Raw genomic sequence first — 17645 nt, 5'->3', positions numbered from 1 at the left:
TAACCCTTAAAGAAATAGAATCAGTCATTAAAAGTCTCCCAAACAAAAAAAAGCCCTGGACCTGATGGTTTCACTGCAGAATTCTACCAGATCTTCAAAGAAGACTTAATACCAATATTCTTAAATTGTTCCACACAATAGAAGCAGAAGGTATATTACCAAACTTCTTCTATGAGGCTACAATTACCCTGATTCCTAAACCAAACAAAGATCCAACAAAGAAAGAGAACTACAGACCGATCTTCCTCATGAACATTGATGCAAAAATTCTCAATAAAATTCTGGAGAATAGACTCCAAGAACACATCAAAACAATTATCCACCATGATCAAGTAGGCTTCATCCAGGGATGCAAGGGTGGTTCAACATAAGAAAGTCCATCAATGTAATTCACTATATAAACAAACTCAAAGAAAAAAAACCACATGATCATCTCACTAGATGCAGAAAAGGCATTTGACAAAATCCAACACCCCTTCATGATAAAGGTCTTGGAGTGATCAGGAATACAGGGAACATACCTAAACATAATAAAGGCAATCTACAGCAAGCCAACAGCCAACATCAAATTAAATGGAGAGAAACTCAAAGCAATACCACTAAAATCAGAAACAAGGCAAGACTGTCCCCTTTCCCCATACTTACCCATTATAGTATTTGAAGTTCTAGCCAGAGCTATAACACAACATAAAGAAATTAAAGGGATACAAATTGGAAAGGAAGAAGTCAAGCTCTTCCTATTTGCAGATGACATGATAGTATACATGAGTGACCCCAAAATGCAACCAAGGAACTGATACAGCTAATAAAAACCCTCAGCAACACTGCAGGATACAAGATCAACTCAAAAAAATCAGTAGCCCTCCTATATACAATAGACAAATAGGCTGAGAAGGAAATTAGAGATACATCACCCTTTACAATAGCCACAAATGATAAAAAAAAAAAAAAATTGGGGATACACTAACTAAGCATGTGAAGGACCTATATGACACGAAATTTAAGTCCCTGAAAAAAGAAATTGAAGAAGATGTCAGAAAATGGAAAGATCTCCCATGCTCAAGGATAGGCAGGATTAACATAGAAAAAAATGGTGATCTTACCAAAAGCAATCTATAGATTCAATACAATTACCATCAAATTACCAACACAATTCTTCACAGATCTGGAAAGACTAATACTCAACTACATATGGAAAAACAAAAAACCCAGAATAGCCAAAAGAATCCTGTATGATAAAACAACCTCTGGAGGCATCATGATCCCCAACCTCAAGCTCTACTATAGAGCTACAATAATAAAAACAGCTTGGTACTATCATAAAAACCAACATGTGCACCAATGGAATCGAATTGAAGACCCTGACATTAACCTGCACATCTATGAACATATAATTTTTGACAAAGAAGCCAAAAATGTACAATGGAAAAAAGAAAACATCTTCAACAAATGGTGCTGGCATAACTGGATGTCAATGTGTAGAAGGCTGCAAATAGATCCATATCTGTCACCGTGCACAAAACTTAAGTCGAAGTAGATCAAAGACCTCAAATAAATCCAGCTAGTCTGAACCTGATAGAAGAGAAACTAGGAAGTAGTCTTGACTGCATTGGACCCTAAGATCACTTTCTAAATATAACACCAGTAGCACAGACACTGAGAGAAACAATCAATCAATGGGGCCTGTTGAAACTGAGAAGCTTTTGTAGAGCAAAGGACAAGGTCAACAAGACAAAGCGACAGCCTACAGAATGGAAAAAGGTCTTCACCAACCCCACATCTGACAGAGGGCTGATATCCAGAATATATAAAGAACTCAAGAAATTAGACATCAAAATACCCAACAGTCCAATTAAGAAATGGGCTATAGAACTAAACAGAGAAAGAACTAAATAGGAAGTTCAAATGGCTGAAAGTCATTTAAGGAATTGCTCAATATACCTAGTTATCTGGGAAATGCAAATCAAAACGACTCTGAGATACCAGCTTACATCTGTCAGAGTGGCTAAGATCAAAAACACAGAAAACAGCTTATGCTGGAGAGGATGTGGAGCAAGGGGAACTCTCCTCCACTCCTGGTGGGAATGCAAGCTTGTACAGCCCCTTTGGAAATCAATATAGCGCTTCCTTTGCAAATTGGGAATCCATCTCCCCCAAGAACCAGCTGTAGCACTCTTGGGCATATACCCAAGGAATGCTCAATCATACCACAAGGGCATTTGGTCAGCTATGTTTGTATCAGCTTTGATTGTATTACCCAGAACCTGGAAACAACCTAGATGCCCTTCAACTGAAGAATGGATTTAGAAAATATGGTACATATACACAATGGAGTACTACTCAGCAGAGACAAACAATGACATCATGAGGTTTGCAGGCAAATGGATTGATCTAGAAAAAATCATCCTGAGTGAGGTAACCCAGCCTCAGAAGGACAAACATGGTATGTACTCACTCATAAGAGGATACTAGATGTAAAACAAAGATGACTAGACTGCTACACAACTCCAGGGAGACTATCTAGAAAACGGGACACTAGGAAAGACACAGGTATCACCCAATGATAGAGAAATGGATGAGATCTACATGAACAACCTGGACGACAGTGGGAGTAATGAAGGGCAAGATTTGAACAAAAGAAAGCTTAGGGGAGCAGGAGATCCCAGCTGTATCAAGAACAGAAAGGGAGATGGAGGAATAACATACCATGATAAATGAAGACCACATGAGAACCAGAATAGGGAGAGTCCTCGAGAGGTCCCCAGAAATCCACAATGAAATATCCTCTGTAGACTGCTGGCAATGGTCGAGAGAAAGCCTGATCTGACCTAGTCTGGTGATCAGATGACTAAACACCCTAACAGTCGTCTTGGAACTCTCATCCAATAACTGATGGAAGTGGATGCAGAGTTACTCAGCCAGGCCTCAGGTGGAGCTCCAGGTGTCCAACTGTCGAGAAAGAGGAGGGACTGCAAGAGCGTGAATTGTTGAATCCAAGATTGCAAAAAGCACAGAGACAAATAGGCAATCGAATAGAAGCACATGAATTTTGAACCAAGGGCTGAGGAGCCCCCAGCTAGATCAGGCCCTCTGGATAATTGAGACAATTGAATAGCTTCTTCCGTTTGGGAGGCACCCAGTCTGTGGGACCAGGACCTGTCCTTAGTGCATGAGCTGGCTGTTTGGAACCTTGGGCTTACACAGGGACACTTTGCTCAGTCTAGAAGGAGGGGACAGGACCTGTCTGTACTGAATCCTCCAGGTTTAAATGAATCCCCAGGGGATTCATGTCCTCGAGGACATGGGAATGGAGGGGAGGGGCTTGGGGGAAGGTGGAGGTTGGGGTGGGACGGGGAGGACAGGGGAATCCATGGCTGATGTATAAAAATAAAACACATAATAAGAATCAGGCTCTAGAGAAGGGGTTTGTTTTACTCAAGTGGGGCACCGCCACTTGATTTCAACAGTCCTCTAACATCCCTTTCCCTGAATCAGGATGGGCTCTTACTCTGTGACAGCACCACGTGAACAAGAAAACAGGCCAAGGGGAGAGGCATCATGACTTTCATAACAACTGATGGGAAAACCGTTTCAAGGAGAGAGGTCTATTGTCTCTCTCTAGATATAATGATGTCTACAACAGAAACAGTTAATGGGCTGCTCATCCACCTACAGGATAGAGGGGAACGTATGTCTAAAACTCCTCAGCTGTTGCCTCAAGATGACATTTTATCAGGGGTTTTCCTTGTCTTTCTGTTGGATGTTGTCAACTTCTGTTGCTTGATATTTTACTTTGATCCATCTGCTATTTATCATCAAAGGAGACCACAAGCATGTGGATGTGAGAACATTTCCTGGACTGTACAATGCAGAAAGCATTGTTGAGTGACCTGTTTTATGTGATGTTTTCAGAGTAATATACAATGCTTCAGAATTGAATACTATGTATACTGGAAATATGAATTTATTGCTGTGATGTTCCACATATCCTTTGGAGCCAACATTGTTTTAACTGAATTTACTATTTTGCTCTATTTCATCATATTATGAAAGGAAAAATAACTAAAAGGAAACAGGACATAGGAAAAAGATATTGTTGAAAAGGTCCAAGAATGAAAATATTTACAACAAAGAAAAAAGTGTAGAAAGGTTAACATGGTTTATGATTTCCCAGCATCAGGAAGAAAGTGTGCAACCACATTATGAAAGTCTGAGTAAATTATGAATGGAGTGAAAGGTGAGATGTTGATATATAATCTGGGATCATATCTTTGTAAGGTCAAAGTTCAATACATTGACTAAAAATGGGACTCTCTCCAAGTATGTGTCTTTCCTTGGTAAGTTTTTCAAGTACTGCCTTAAAAGAACAAAATATTTGTGCAAGTGTTATGTATTAAAAGGGATTGGGCTTTATTATGTCTTAATTTCCAATACTGTCTAAATATTACCCAGTCGTTATTAATACCAGCCTTGGAGAGATGACTGAGTGCTTAAGAGTGCTTGTTCCTCTTACAGAGGACCCATGATTAGTTCACAGCAACTACATATGACTCACAGACATCTGTGGATCATGTTCTAGTGAAATCAGTGCCTTCTTCTGACCACTCAGGGCATTGGGATGCATGTGGTACACATACAAATATCCAATTTAACATTCATACATACAAAATAAAATATAATTGTTTTCATTTGTTTCCTTTTATTTTAAAATAGACTCTGTTCTCACTATATATTTTGATGATAGTTTCCCCTCCTTCTATTTAACCCTGTCCCCATCTCTGAATACACTCTTTCTGTCTCTCATAAGAAAATAATTGTCTTTTTAGAGATGAGACCCAAATGTGACCAAACATAATATACCAAGATAAAACAAAACAACCCATTATATTGTGATTCAACAAGGCATCTGCACAGAAAGAAAAGATTCCCAAGAGCTGGCATAGGAAGATCCACTTATTCCCACACTCAGGCGTCCTATAGAAATACTAAGCTAAAGGCAGTAATGTATATGCAGAAAACTTAGTGCAGTGCTTTGTAGTGTTCCTGGAGCTCCAAGGAGGGATTTGATGGGGACATCCCATGTAGAGCTCTGTGTTCCAAATGTTGTGAGTCTTGTGAATCATCAATACTAATTGCAGTGACACAACTCTTCCAATGATGCTGCACCTCTTCTACATTCTGAAAAAGTTCCATTAACTGAGGAACAAGAATTCAAACATATGAGCCTATAGTGGCTGATCTCATTCAAACCACCACATATCTAAATCTAATCTTTCTACAACATGAAGAAATTGAGCAATTCTCAGATGTTGAGTCCAGCCACTGAGGTCAAAGGAAAATGAGGAGTGTAATGGATGGTCTTGTGATCCTATCACAAATACAACGGCTTTGATGAGGATGCTGAAAACCTGTGAGCTTGGTTCTCCTAGTTCCCTGCCTAGGATGCTCCACTTCAATAACTCCTGCTTCCACATCACTCTCACCTCCTTCCAGGCTCCAATCAAGGATCTCTTCCCTCCCTCTACCTGTAACACAAATGGAACTTCAGTGTCTTTCTGTGATTCATTAGACAGATCTCTCTGAGGGATCCCATTCTCTCATACACAATGTCCCACATCAGGTATAAGGCACAAAAGGATCCTTCTCCCAAAGGACATATTAAAGTTGGGAAATAAGTTTCAGAGTAGGCATGGTCTTTCATGGTTTGCTCATGACTCCCCTTTGTAAGAGTCATGGTCTAGACCAGTGTCACCATGGTGCTTCTCCTACATAGACAGTGCCAGAGAGTGTGGCACATTCACATCTCACATGAGAACCAGTTCACACCTGTTTAGAGGGGGAAGATAAAAACAAGGGGACACATATTGACTATGCAGTTCAGCCTAATGACATGGAAAATGAAAATAACCAGTTTCTTTCTTGGTTAAAACCAGGAATGTTGTGGATTCTGAGCACCATCACCCTATCCAGATATCAAAGATGCCAGAAATGGCTGGGATCTCTGATCCCTGATCTGGTTCCTCAGTGATTCAGGGTTTCCACTTCAGAGGGGAGGATATTCGAGTAACAGTGAAGTCCATTAAGTGTAAACCTGGTCTAGGCTAATGAATAGAATCTCAGGCTTCTTGCTATCTAGTTCTTCTATGTTAAATTAACCCATCTCTATAAATCTATACCTTGCCACATGGCTCCTGCCTTACTGGTATCCTTACATCTTATTTCTCATGGTGGCGGCTGGCAGCGTCTCCTCAGGTTTCCACATCCCAGAATTCTCTCTCCTTGTCCGGCTTATACCAAACTTTCTGCCTGCATACTGGCCAATCAACATTTTATTTATTAACAAATCAGAGCAACACATTCAGAGCATACAGAACATCCCACAGCAGACTCCCCTTTGTCAGCATCAGTCTAGACCAGTGTCTCCATGGTGCTTCTCCTGCACAGAAACGACCAGAGAGTGTGGCACATTCACACCTCGACTCAAGTAATTAGACAGAACCAAAGCACACCCACTGAAATCATCCTGATGTGAGGTCACATTTGTAAGCTTTATCTTTTTTTTTTTTTTTAGATTATAAAACCTTCCTTTAATCAAGGTTAATAGCATGGAAGACATTTGTCAGGTAAAATGAAAAGTTTCCAACACATTGAAACATAAACCAATAAGTCACCATAAATACAATACCCGAGAGTAAAAACCACAACAGCAAATTCACACCATCCCTGTAACAGCCATGATCTGATTCTCACCTGCTTTCAAGGGATGGCAAACGTGGCCTGAAGGATAGAGTTGGGCTTTGAGGTCCCACTCATCTGACAGGGCTGCGGCATTGGTGGATCTATTCAAGAAGCAAAGCAGGTACCAGCACATTTAAACAGTGTATTGAACAACCTTTAAATATCCAAGTGAGAAATAAGAAAGCAACATAATCACACTATCAGGAAGATCGTAGGAAGTAAGGAGAGCTGTACAAAGCTTAAGGCTGAAAGGTGATTGGCCAGCTTCATTTCTTTGGCTTCTTGAGTAATGACTGCTGGAACAGTAAGATGTGAGGTTCTGGTTCATGGATCATATAATGGACTTATCCTTGACTCGGCTGAAAGCCAAGATTTCTCCATTCAGATTCAGACATAAAAAGAGTTTTAGGGACGAGCTTGGCTATGTCCTTGGGCAACATGGCATGCCAGTACTTGAACTCCTCCTCATTGTCATCGTATTTGTCCAAATAGTAAATTTGTTTGAGGGCGCTCAACCCCATGCTACTGGCCTCCAGACAACTCCCAGCAGCATGCCTGTAAGCTTTATCTTGTAGACTGTATTTGTAATTCTCATCACATTACTTAAGTGAACTCTCATCTCTGGTTGAGGCATGACAGGGAGGTTTTGTCTGCAAGATCCCCACCATTTCTCCCTTACTTTTGATCTTTAGAGATCAACAGGATCCTTGATCTGTGCTCCTCTGCTCCTGAGAACCACATACCACGGGACAAACACACAAGACAGCTTCACTGTGACTGCAAAATATTCGGTAATCATGGGTTGAAAAGGCTTTTTTATTGTGAAGGCATTTTGGCTCACTATGTAATCTCAGCACTAGGGAGGCTGAGGCAAGAAGATTGCCATAAAATCTATGGTGTAGCTCCAGGTCAAGCTGTCTTAAGGGAGACCCAGTCTCACAGCTATTCTCCACAGGGTTTGAACACATTTTATCTCCATATTGATGTGTCAAATGATTTATACGTATTGTGACAAAGTTTTCAGTGGGTACACCTAAAGTTTACTTCAGGAAAGTGAGGTAAATACTTGTTATAGACTGATATCATAGAAATGTCATCATGTTTTACCCCTTGCTAGCTGCGAGGGCCCTTCAGGGCACCAGGCTCTGGATGGCAGGGGCATGTGAGGGAGGCCAGGGTTGGGGTCCGCTGTCCTGTGTCCTGCAACCAACACTTCCATAGTACTGCCTTTCCCAGTCTCCCAGAAACTTCAATCCTGACTACAAAGCCTTAATGACCCATTAAAATTCTTTTTTCTATTATTCTACTAACTCTTCACTTTTATTTCAGAATCAATAAGATGCCCATCATGGAAAGTTAAAAATTCATAGGGAAATATCCCTCTCGGGAGAAGGGTTCATTTGAAAGCTGTGTAGTTAAAGTTGGTCTGTTTGTCTTTTTTTGCATTATGCTATGTTCATAAATGTCATTTAAACATGTCATGGAGACAAAGGTGGGTTAAATATTTTATCTCTGTCACCCTTATTGTCTTTCAAGTCTCCAAGTGGCTAACCACTTTTGGCAGGACCTCAAAAAACACCTCTGAGACCTCTGGCCACTAGATTAAAGGTTCACAAAAGTTAATTATCCTTTTGATACAGATATCAATAAAGGTAATTTTTGCTGCTGTTTTTGCTTATTGAAAGATGTTTGTCGACTTGGGGTCTCATTCTGTCTTCCCTAGATTCAAACATGGTGTAAAGCCTCTCTCTGTCTTGTGTCAGACTGAGCCTCCTGACGTAAAGACTAAAAATGGGGCCTGGAGAGATGGCTCAGCAGTTAGGAGCACTAGCTTTTCCTCCTGAGTTCAATTGCCAACACCTACATGGAGGCTCATAAGCATTTTTCATGAGATCTGGTGCCCTCTCCTGGCCTGCACGCATACATGCAGGCAGAATACCATATAAATTTTAACAAAAGATCACTTTATAGATAATAAATAAATAAACTATAAATTTAAAAGAGACTAAAAATTGAACAGTCAAAAAATTGAACTTGGTTTATATAAATATTCTACATCTCAAATATATAAGTTCATTTTATTAGATTTGGTAAAAAATCTATTAATTCTATAAAAGGGTATAAAGTTTGAACCTTAAGTTTTAAAGATCTAAGCAAATGTCTTGAGGTCTAAGAAGGTGTATTAAGATGTATAAATCAAGCTATAAGTATCTGAAGGTGTGACGGCTAACTTGTGATAAAAGGGTAACTTAAGTGTTTAAATATTTAAATATATAAATACAAGTTGTTAATTGAAAGTTATTAAGGTATGTGAATACAAATTACAGAGATCTAAAGATGACAAGAGCGGGATTTTAAGGATCTAAAAAAAAGTGTTGTTTGTTTGTTTTTTTAAGATTCTTGGACAGATACAGTTTATAAAGACACAAAAAGCCCTAAGGTATACAAAATGTTTCAGATTTCTCTCCTTCACCATTCCATTATTCTATGAAGACTCACAAAATTCAGAGTTTCATCACTGGTCCTGGAGTTCTGATAAGCTGTTATAGGACTGACTACACATCGTGTAGTTACAAACTCAAGGTTTTACGTTTCCCTTAGTTTTTCTCTAAATATTGGCTTAAAAGTACTTCTCATCAGACTCAAGACAAATGTATGTTGGATTCTCTGGACATAGGAAACAGTGTTCATGGTTTTTCACCATATCCCTTGCTGTGGCCCCAAGGTGTAAATCTCTTCCAACTATTTGAATGACCCCGTGAACTGCCTTTTCTACAGTGTGGATTCAATACAATGGTAATGCTGAGACATGGAAAAATGTTTATCTCCTTTGGTAAACTAAAATTTATATAAGCCTGTAGCATGAATCTTAACAGGTCTTATTAATAAAGTCAAACCTGAGGCCAGTTATTGGGATGAATGCTGAAAGATCAGAGAGACCGTACAGGCCACAGCTACCTCACCTCACCAGTTCCTCAGCTGGTCTTGTTTCCTCAGACTGGAAGCTTCTGTGTCCTCATCCCAGTGGCTCTCAGCTGAACTGCTGCTAGAAGCCTGAAAGCTTAACCAGCCAAATGCTTCTAGTTTCTGGCCCTCATGCCTTATATACCTTTCTGCTTTCTACCTTCACTCCCTGGGCTTCAAGGCGTGTGTCACCATGCTTGGCTTGTGTCACCACGCTATCCTTGTGGCCTTGAACTCACAGAGATCCAGACAAATTTCTGCCTCTGGAATGCTAGGATTAAAGGCGAGTGCTACCACTGCCTATCTTCTATGTATAATATTGTGGCTGTTCTGTCTCTGACCCCAAATAAGTTTATTAGGGTACACAATATTTTGGGGAATATAATACCACCAAATAAGCCACTTGAATCAAAGTCATAAGGCTTGGATCCACCTGTCAACACATCAAACAAAAAGGGTTCCAAATGTAAGATTTTATCTTAAGCTCCTGAATTTTAATTTCTGCCCACTCTATATCTTAACAGATTTCCACCTGTCTGACAATCACCATCCAAAAAACACCTACAAACTGCAGCCTACTGAGTTCTGGACTTACTATAAACAACATAAACCAGTCTAGCGATATAAATGCTCCCTGTCCCTTAACCTGAACAGCTCATCAGATGATTCTGATAAATGTTCCATGCCCATCCTTTGACTAGCTTCTCAGCCTTCCTAGGCTCTGACAACCTATGCGTTGGTTCAGCTGAAAGCAGCTATGGAAGGCATCCTCCCTGTCCCTATAACAGCTGCTAGATAGATTGAGACAAAAGGAAACTCCCTGAAACAAGAAACAAAGTATCTATAATGCCAATTGACATACAAAAATCCCTAAATTTATCAATAGGTTGATTCATTCATTAAAATAGTTGTTAAAAGAGAGTACCTGCCCAGAAACAAGGTAACTTCCTGGAATTTTTGGGTTGTAGTTTTTAAAAGATAACACCTTTAGGACTCTAGGAATTGTACTTTTAAATATAACAACATAGGCTTAGCAAAGGTTATGGTGACATGAGTTTTGTCCACAGAAACTCCAAAACATATAAATCAAAGCCACACAACTAAGAAGTTTCCAAATGGCAGTTTTGACTAGATTCTATTTTGGTCAATGTTTAAATTTTAATAAAAGCTAATTTTTAACTCTACTTTCTGTCCCTAATATATATCTGTGTCAAACCTGGCACAAGAGGCTATTTACTACATCACACCTGGGCTTGGCTGCTGGGACCTTCCACTGTTCCTAAATCATTACCTGTTACAGGACAAGATCACATACCCTGTCCTAAATTTAAAATTTATAAAAACTAACAATGGTCCACTTAAAAAACAAAAATTCCAACATAGAATTGGCAATGCCAATGACCACCCTAAAAATATTCTACATGTACAAAAACTGCAAATACCCTCTCATCTGGGTATGATGGCATTATCCCATGGATGGAATATGGAAGGGACCCAACCCCCTCCTGAATGCAGGAAAAGGTTCCTTTGCTTGTGTTTTCTCCATAGAAAGGACCTACTGAGGCCTATTTGGAGCCCAGCCAGAATTTTCCAACATCACTTTGCCAACCAGAAAGATGTCTTGCCTATCAATGACTGGTCAGGAACAGAGGAGATGGATATAATGCCACCCCTTCCAGAACAACAAAATCTGATCGCCATTGCCAATGCCATATGCATTCTGCCACAGAACTCTCCCTCTCTGCTATTTTAATGACAGTCTTTGTTCTGTCACAGGCCTGACCAGCCTCTGCTCAACGCCCTAATTCTCAACTCAATACTCACCACTGATGTTTTGTCCATGCAGAAAACCTATGAGGAGAAGAAAACCCCATGAGATTGAATCCATGAATAACAACAACCAAGGATGCTGGTCCTGTTTCGAGCTCTAACTAACCATCTCATCAATACTACAGATGACCCCTGGAATGGAAGACAAAGAACAGGAGACATGGGAAAACTACATCACACAGGTATGGTGCACATCCTCTGCTGAGATTCCTATTTCTCCACAGTTGCTGTGGGACACCCAGTCCACAATAACCGTGAAATTGTCAACAGGAGACACAACTAAGAAGAAATGCTCAGTCCACCCTGGACACAGTTTTGTAGTGGGTAGCCATCCCAGCATTGTCCTGGAAGTTCCAACTCCCACTGAGATTTTGGTAATGGTCACGCCCACAAGGCAGGGTGGAGGAGGAAGACCCAGGATCGGGAGGAGGCCTCTCTCTTGGTTCTGGGACACTGGACGCAGGAGGTAGACTGAGCAGAGTTCTCCAGAGAACACTGCCAGACTGCGCCATACCTTTGCCATACCCTACAACCTATCCCCTCATTTGTCAGTTACCCCACAAAATAAACCTCCCTTTTAACTACACGGAGTGGCCTTAATAATTTCACCAATATCTGGCACTCACATGGGGCAAATTCCAAAGGCCTAGGCGGCTCCCTCCCTCAGCCTCTCCCCGGCTGGCCAGTACCTAAACCCCCCTGCAAAGTTCCATTTAACCAGGAGACACCTACACGGTTACATTCCCGAAAAAGGGAGCAGCTAGTCCAGTCTCAGTTCCCTAGCTTAGCCCCTAGACCAGTGAAAACCACTGTGAGTGAGGCGTTCCCACTCCTCCCTGTGTGCCAGCTCCCCGCCATCTTGGCTCCTGCCTTCAACTGCCACCAGACAAGGTTGCCAGCAGGCCCTGCTTTGGAGCTATACCAAAGCCATCTGCTCACTGAAAAGTGCTACTGCACCCCCCAGAACCATGGAAAGGTAAGCTTATTTCAAGTAAAAGTACTTGATAATTTTACACCTTAAAACTGACTAACAAATTTTGAGTAATTCTTGTAATATGGCTGACAACATTACCTCACAAGAATTTAAAAACCTTTTTGCCTGTATGATAAATGACATTTTCCTGGAATTATACGACCTCCCTAAGACATATCTGGCCTATACCATTTTGACATTCATTGTAATAATTCACACAGTGTTCAAACTCTGGTTTAATAATAAGAACAAAGATGAGTCATTATTGGGACTTATACAGGCTTTAAAAGATAGCAATGAAGGCTTACAGAAAAAGATTCTCTTTCTGGAATCTGCCAACCAGGATTTACAGGCTTCAAAAGTTAGCAATGAAGGCTTACAGAAAAAGATTCTTTCTATGGAAGCTGCTGACCAGGAATTACATAGAAAGATTCTATCTCTGGAATCTGCTACCCAGAATTTACAAAACAAGCTTGTACCCAAAATTGCTTTTATTGATAATAAATATGAGTATTTAATGGATAGAACACTAACTCTCCAGAGTGAAGTTGTAGCTACTCAGACACTATATAATGAAGAAAAATTATCATTATTTGATAAGATAAGGTCCATGGAATCATGTGTTTCAGAAGAACATAAAAACTTCCATGATTCCATGAAAAATCTGGAATCCCTTACAAGAGAGGAGGTTTACTCCCTGGAACAGACCCTCGGTGCTCGTTTACAAGCCCTGGAGGAAACTCTCAATAAACATGACAAGGGACCTAATAAGCAGAAGGGCAAGACCATATAGGTTGTAACATCTCCAAATGGCTCTCATATAATGGCTTATCTTGTTATCATCAATGAGAAGCCAGCAGATGACACATACCCCGAGCCATATACACTATATACATTACAACCAATTTCAACAAAGGACTTTAAAAATTTAAAGGAAGCAGTAGTTACATATGGGATACACTCCACATACATAAAACAGATGTTAAATTCGTGGTCTACCTCACAAAGAATCATTCCAGATGACTGGCATCAGTTAATTTCAGTTGTTCTAGAATATAGGCAGCAGTTACAATGGAAAAGCTGGTTGAGAGAAGAGGCAAGAAATTTAGAACAAGAAGATAAACTCAGAGGTTTTGAGATCTCCCAAGATCAAGTACTTAGTGAGGGATGTTTCACTGACAGGAATGTACAAGCCATTTATGATGAGCATACAATATCCCTATGCCATACAGCAGCTCTAAATGTTTGGGAAAAAAATTCCAGAACCTGGAAAAGCAACTGAGGTATACACAAAGATATTTCAGGGACTGCATGAACCCTTCACTGATTTTTTACAAAGGCTGAACACAGCTATAACAAAAGCTGTATCAGATAAAGAATTAAGAAAAGTATTAACTGAGTCCTTGGCATTTGACAATGCGAATGCAGAATGCAAAAGAATACTTACACCATTAAAGATCAGATCAGCTCCTTTGGAAGAATGGATTCAGTATACTAATGGTGTTGAATCTCTTAACTAAAGTAATGAAGCTTGGATAGGAGAGACAAATCCCAGAGGTGAAAGAAGGCCCCGTGGTACCAAATGTTTTAAATGTGGTACACCAGGTCATATAAGTAAAAACTGTACATGGGGTAATCCTAGAAGTAATACTCCTTCTAGGAATAGCCTAAACAGGAGACCCCAACCACCTCCTGGATTATGTAGAAGATGTGGCAACAGCCAGCATTGGACCAGTGAGTGCAGATCAAAAATAGATATATGAGGCAACCCTTTACTGGCGGGAAATGCCTCAGGGGGCCTCTTGCAGGCCCCCAAATCAAATGTGGTAAGAACATTCCCAGCCACTGTGGAAGACATTCCTCTCCAGGACAACTGAATAAACCAATGCCTAATGTAAAAACCAATACTGCAATGGATGATAAAACAGCTCTGATAGATGAATCACAGTTTACAAAGAACAGAATAAAACAAATATTTTGGCAGACTTCCATAAATGAACAAAGACCAAAGCTTAGAATTCGAATTAATGGCTTGGTTCTGGAGGGCCTGGTGGACACAGGTGCGGATGTGACTGAAATTACAGCAAAATCATGGCATCCTAATTGGCCTCTTCAAGAGGTAGATGTCCAACTTTTAGGAATTGGCACCCTATCTCCGATAAAACAGAGTTCGAGATGGGTTGAATGCATAGGGCCAGAAGGACAGAGAGGAAGGCTGAAGCCATATGTAGCAAATGTAGCAGTAAATCTATGGGGCCGAGATCTGTTACAACAGTGGAATACACAGATTAAAATTCCTACACTCTCAGAAAAGGAATACAGGCCAATGCATGTTTCTAGGAATAATATCATAACATTCTATAAAAAACAGTCACCAACCATTTAGGCTGTACACAAACAGAGCACAACTGCTGTTGAACTCTCAGAAGTACCAACTGCCTTACCTTTAAAATGCCTAAGTAATAAACCTGTCTGGGTTGGACAGTGGCCTTTGACAAAAGAGAAGCTACAAGCTTTAGAACAGCTGGTTCAAGAGCACTTAAATGCTCAGCACATTGAAGAATCTACCAGCCCTTGGAATTCTCCTGTATTTGTTATTTTAAAAAAGTCTGGTAATTGGAGAATGCTGACAGATCGTAGAGCTATTAATAAAGTAATTCAGCCAATGGGCTCCCTACAGACTGGGATGCCCTTGCCCTCTCTGCTACCCAAAGAATGGCCTATAATAGTTATTGACTTAAAAGACTGTTTCTTTACCATACCCTTACAAGAAAATGATAGAGAAAAATTTGCCTTCACAGTACCTAATTATAACAATTTCCAGCCAGTTAAGAGATATCAACGGAAGATCCTCCCACAGGGAATGTTAAACAGCCCTACCTTATGCCAATACTTTGTGCAAAAACCATTGGAGATAATTTGTGTAAAGTTTAGACAATCCATAATTTATCACTATATGGATGATAACCTATTAGCTGATCCAAAGTTAGACACATTAGAAAGCATGTTTGAAGAAGTAAAAAAAGTTTAGCCTCACTGGGGACTGCAAATTGCTCCTGAAAAAAATACAAAGAGGAGATTCTATTAATTACTTAGGATATAAGATAGAGTTACAAAAAATTAGACCCCAAAAGGTACAACTGGAGACAGATTGATTAAAGACTCTTAATGATTTTCAAAAGTTGTTAGGAAGCATTTCCAACCTATTGGGTATCATGGGAATACCCAAAGATGGACTACAAAATTTGGCTAATACTCTAGAAGGGGACATAGAATTAAATAGTCCAAGAGAATTATCAGCTGAAGCTGAGAAGGAATTGGCTCTGGTAGAAAAGACAATTCGAGAAGCACATGTGGATTGTGTGGATCCAGAACTTAAGTGCATTCTTGTCATATTCCCCTCCAGACATTCCCCCACAGGTATTTTGATGCAGAGGGAAGATATTATATTGGAATGGATATTCCTACGACATAAACCAAATAAGAAATTAAAGACTTATATAGAAAAGATCTCTGATTTGATTCAAAAAGGTAAATTAAGACTTCATCAGTTGACAGGAATAGACCCAGCAGAAATTGTAGTACCTTTAACTAATGAGGAAATTTTGTCACTATGGAAAGATAATGAATACTGGCAGAGAGCCTGCAGTAACTTTTTGGGAGAGATTAACAACCATTATCCCAAAAGCAAGAGAATAGAATGCATAAAGAAGACTGAATGGGTCCTTCTTCACATTGTACAACACAAGCCAATTTCTGGAGTCCTCACATTCTATACTGATGCAAATAAATCAGGGAAAGCAGGATACAAATCAGGAGACTTAAGTAAAGTGGTACAAAATCCATACAGCTCTGTACAAAAGGCAGAACTGTATGCCATTCTTATGGTACTGATGGACTTCACAGAATCCCTCAATATAGTCACTGACTCTCAATATGCATAGAGAGTTGTTTTACACATTGAAAATGCTGAATTTATTCCTGATAATACAGCATTAACTTCATTATTCATACAATTGAAGGAAATCATCAGAAAAAGGGAACATCCTATATATATAACACATATCAAATCCCATACTGGTCTGCCAGGAACTCTAGCACAAGGTAATGATGAGATTGATCAGTTACTAATAGGTAATGTGCTAGAAGCCTCACAATTTCATAAGAAACACCATGTAAATAGCAAAGGTTTGAAGAAGGATTTCTCCATTACTTGGCAACAAGGTAAGGATATTGTGAAAAAATGTCCTACTTGTTCCTTCTGTAACCAAACTCCATTACCTGCAGGGAGCAATCCAAAAGGTATACAAAGAAATGAAATTTGGCAGATGGATGTGTTTCATTTTGCAGAATTTGGAAGATTAAAGTATGTACACTATACCATTGACATCTATTCAGGATTTCATTGGGCAACTCCTATGAGTTCTGAAAAGGCTGATTCTGTGATTACACACCTATTAGAAGTTATGGCCATCATGGGAATACCTGTACAAATTAAGACAGATAATGCCCCAACATATGTCTCCAATAAAATGAGACAGTTTTTTGCTTATTACAATATAAAGCACATTACAGGTATACCACACAATCCCACAGGCCAAGCAGTCATAGAAAGATCCAATTGAACTTTAAAGGATATGCTAAATAAACAGCAACAGGTAACAATGACTCCTAGAAATAGATTGCATAGTGCTTTATTAACCTTGAATTTTCTCAATGCTTATGAGAAAGGAACAACAGCTGTGGAGAGACATTGGATGACAGACACAACTCCTGCGCTAAACCAACTGGTTTATTTCAAAGATGTGTTGACCTCAGAATGGAAACCTGGATATGTCCTACATTGGGGAAGGGGTTTTGCTTTTGTTTCTGCAGGAGAAAAAAAGCTATGGATACCAACAAAATTAATAAAAATTTGATTTGAACAGGAGAAACCCCTTGATGAGGAGAAGTAAAAGATCATCCACCAATGTGACATCTCTTCAGGTTGTAAGAAAAATTTAACAATCAAAGGTTGGGGTAGGGTTCTGTTTTTGTCTTTCCAGGATAATGGAAATACCCATCTTCCAGAAATCATAAGGCCTTAGATATCCAGACGTTTACAGCATAAAGAAAATATTAGTAACAATCTACACAGGGT

At 39.7% G+C, this 17645-nt stretch overlaps 1 pseudogene; it reads right to left on the bottom strand.

Annotated features, from left to right (window-relative positions):
- Positions 1 to 7004: 7004 nt before the first annotated feature.
- Positions 7005 to 7479, bottom strand: LOC118594104 (annotated as a pseudogene).
- Between the last annotated feature and the right edge of the window lie 10166 nt (positions 7480 to 17645).

This window comes from Onychomys torridus, chromosome 1 (assembly GCF_903995425.1).
Source record: "Onychomys torridus chromosome 1, mOncTor1.1, whole genome shotgun sequence".
NCBI classification, from domain to species: Eukaryota; Metazoa; Chordata; class Mammalia; order Rodentia; family Cricetidae; genus Onychomys; species Onychomys torridus.
This window is presented reverse-complemented; position numbering and strand designations above follow the sequence as displayed.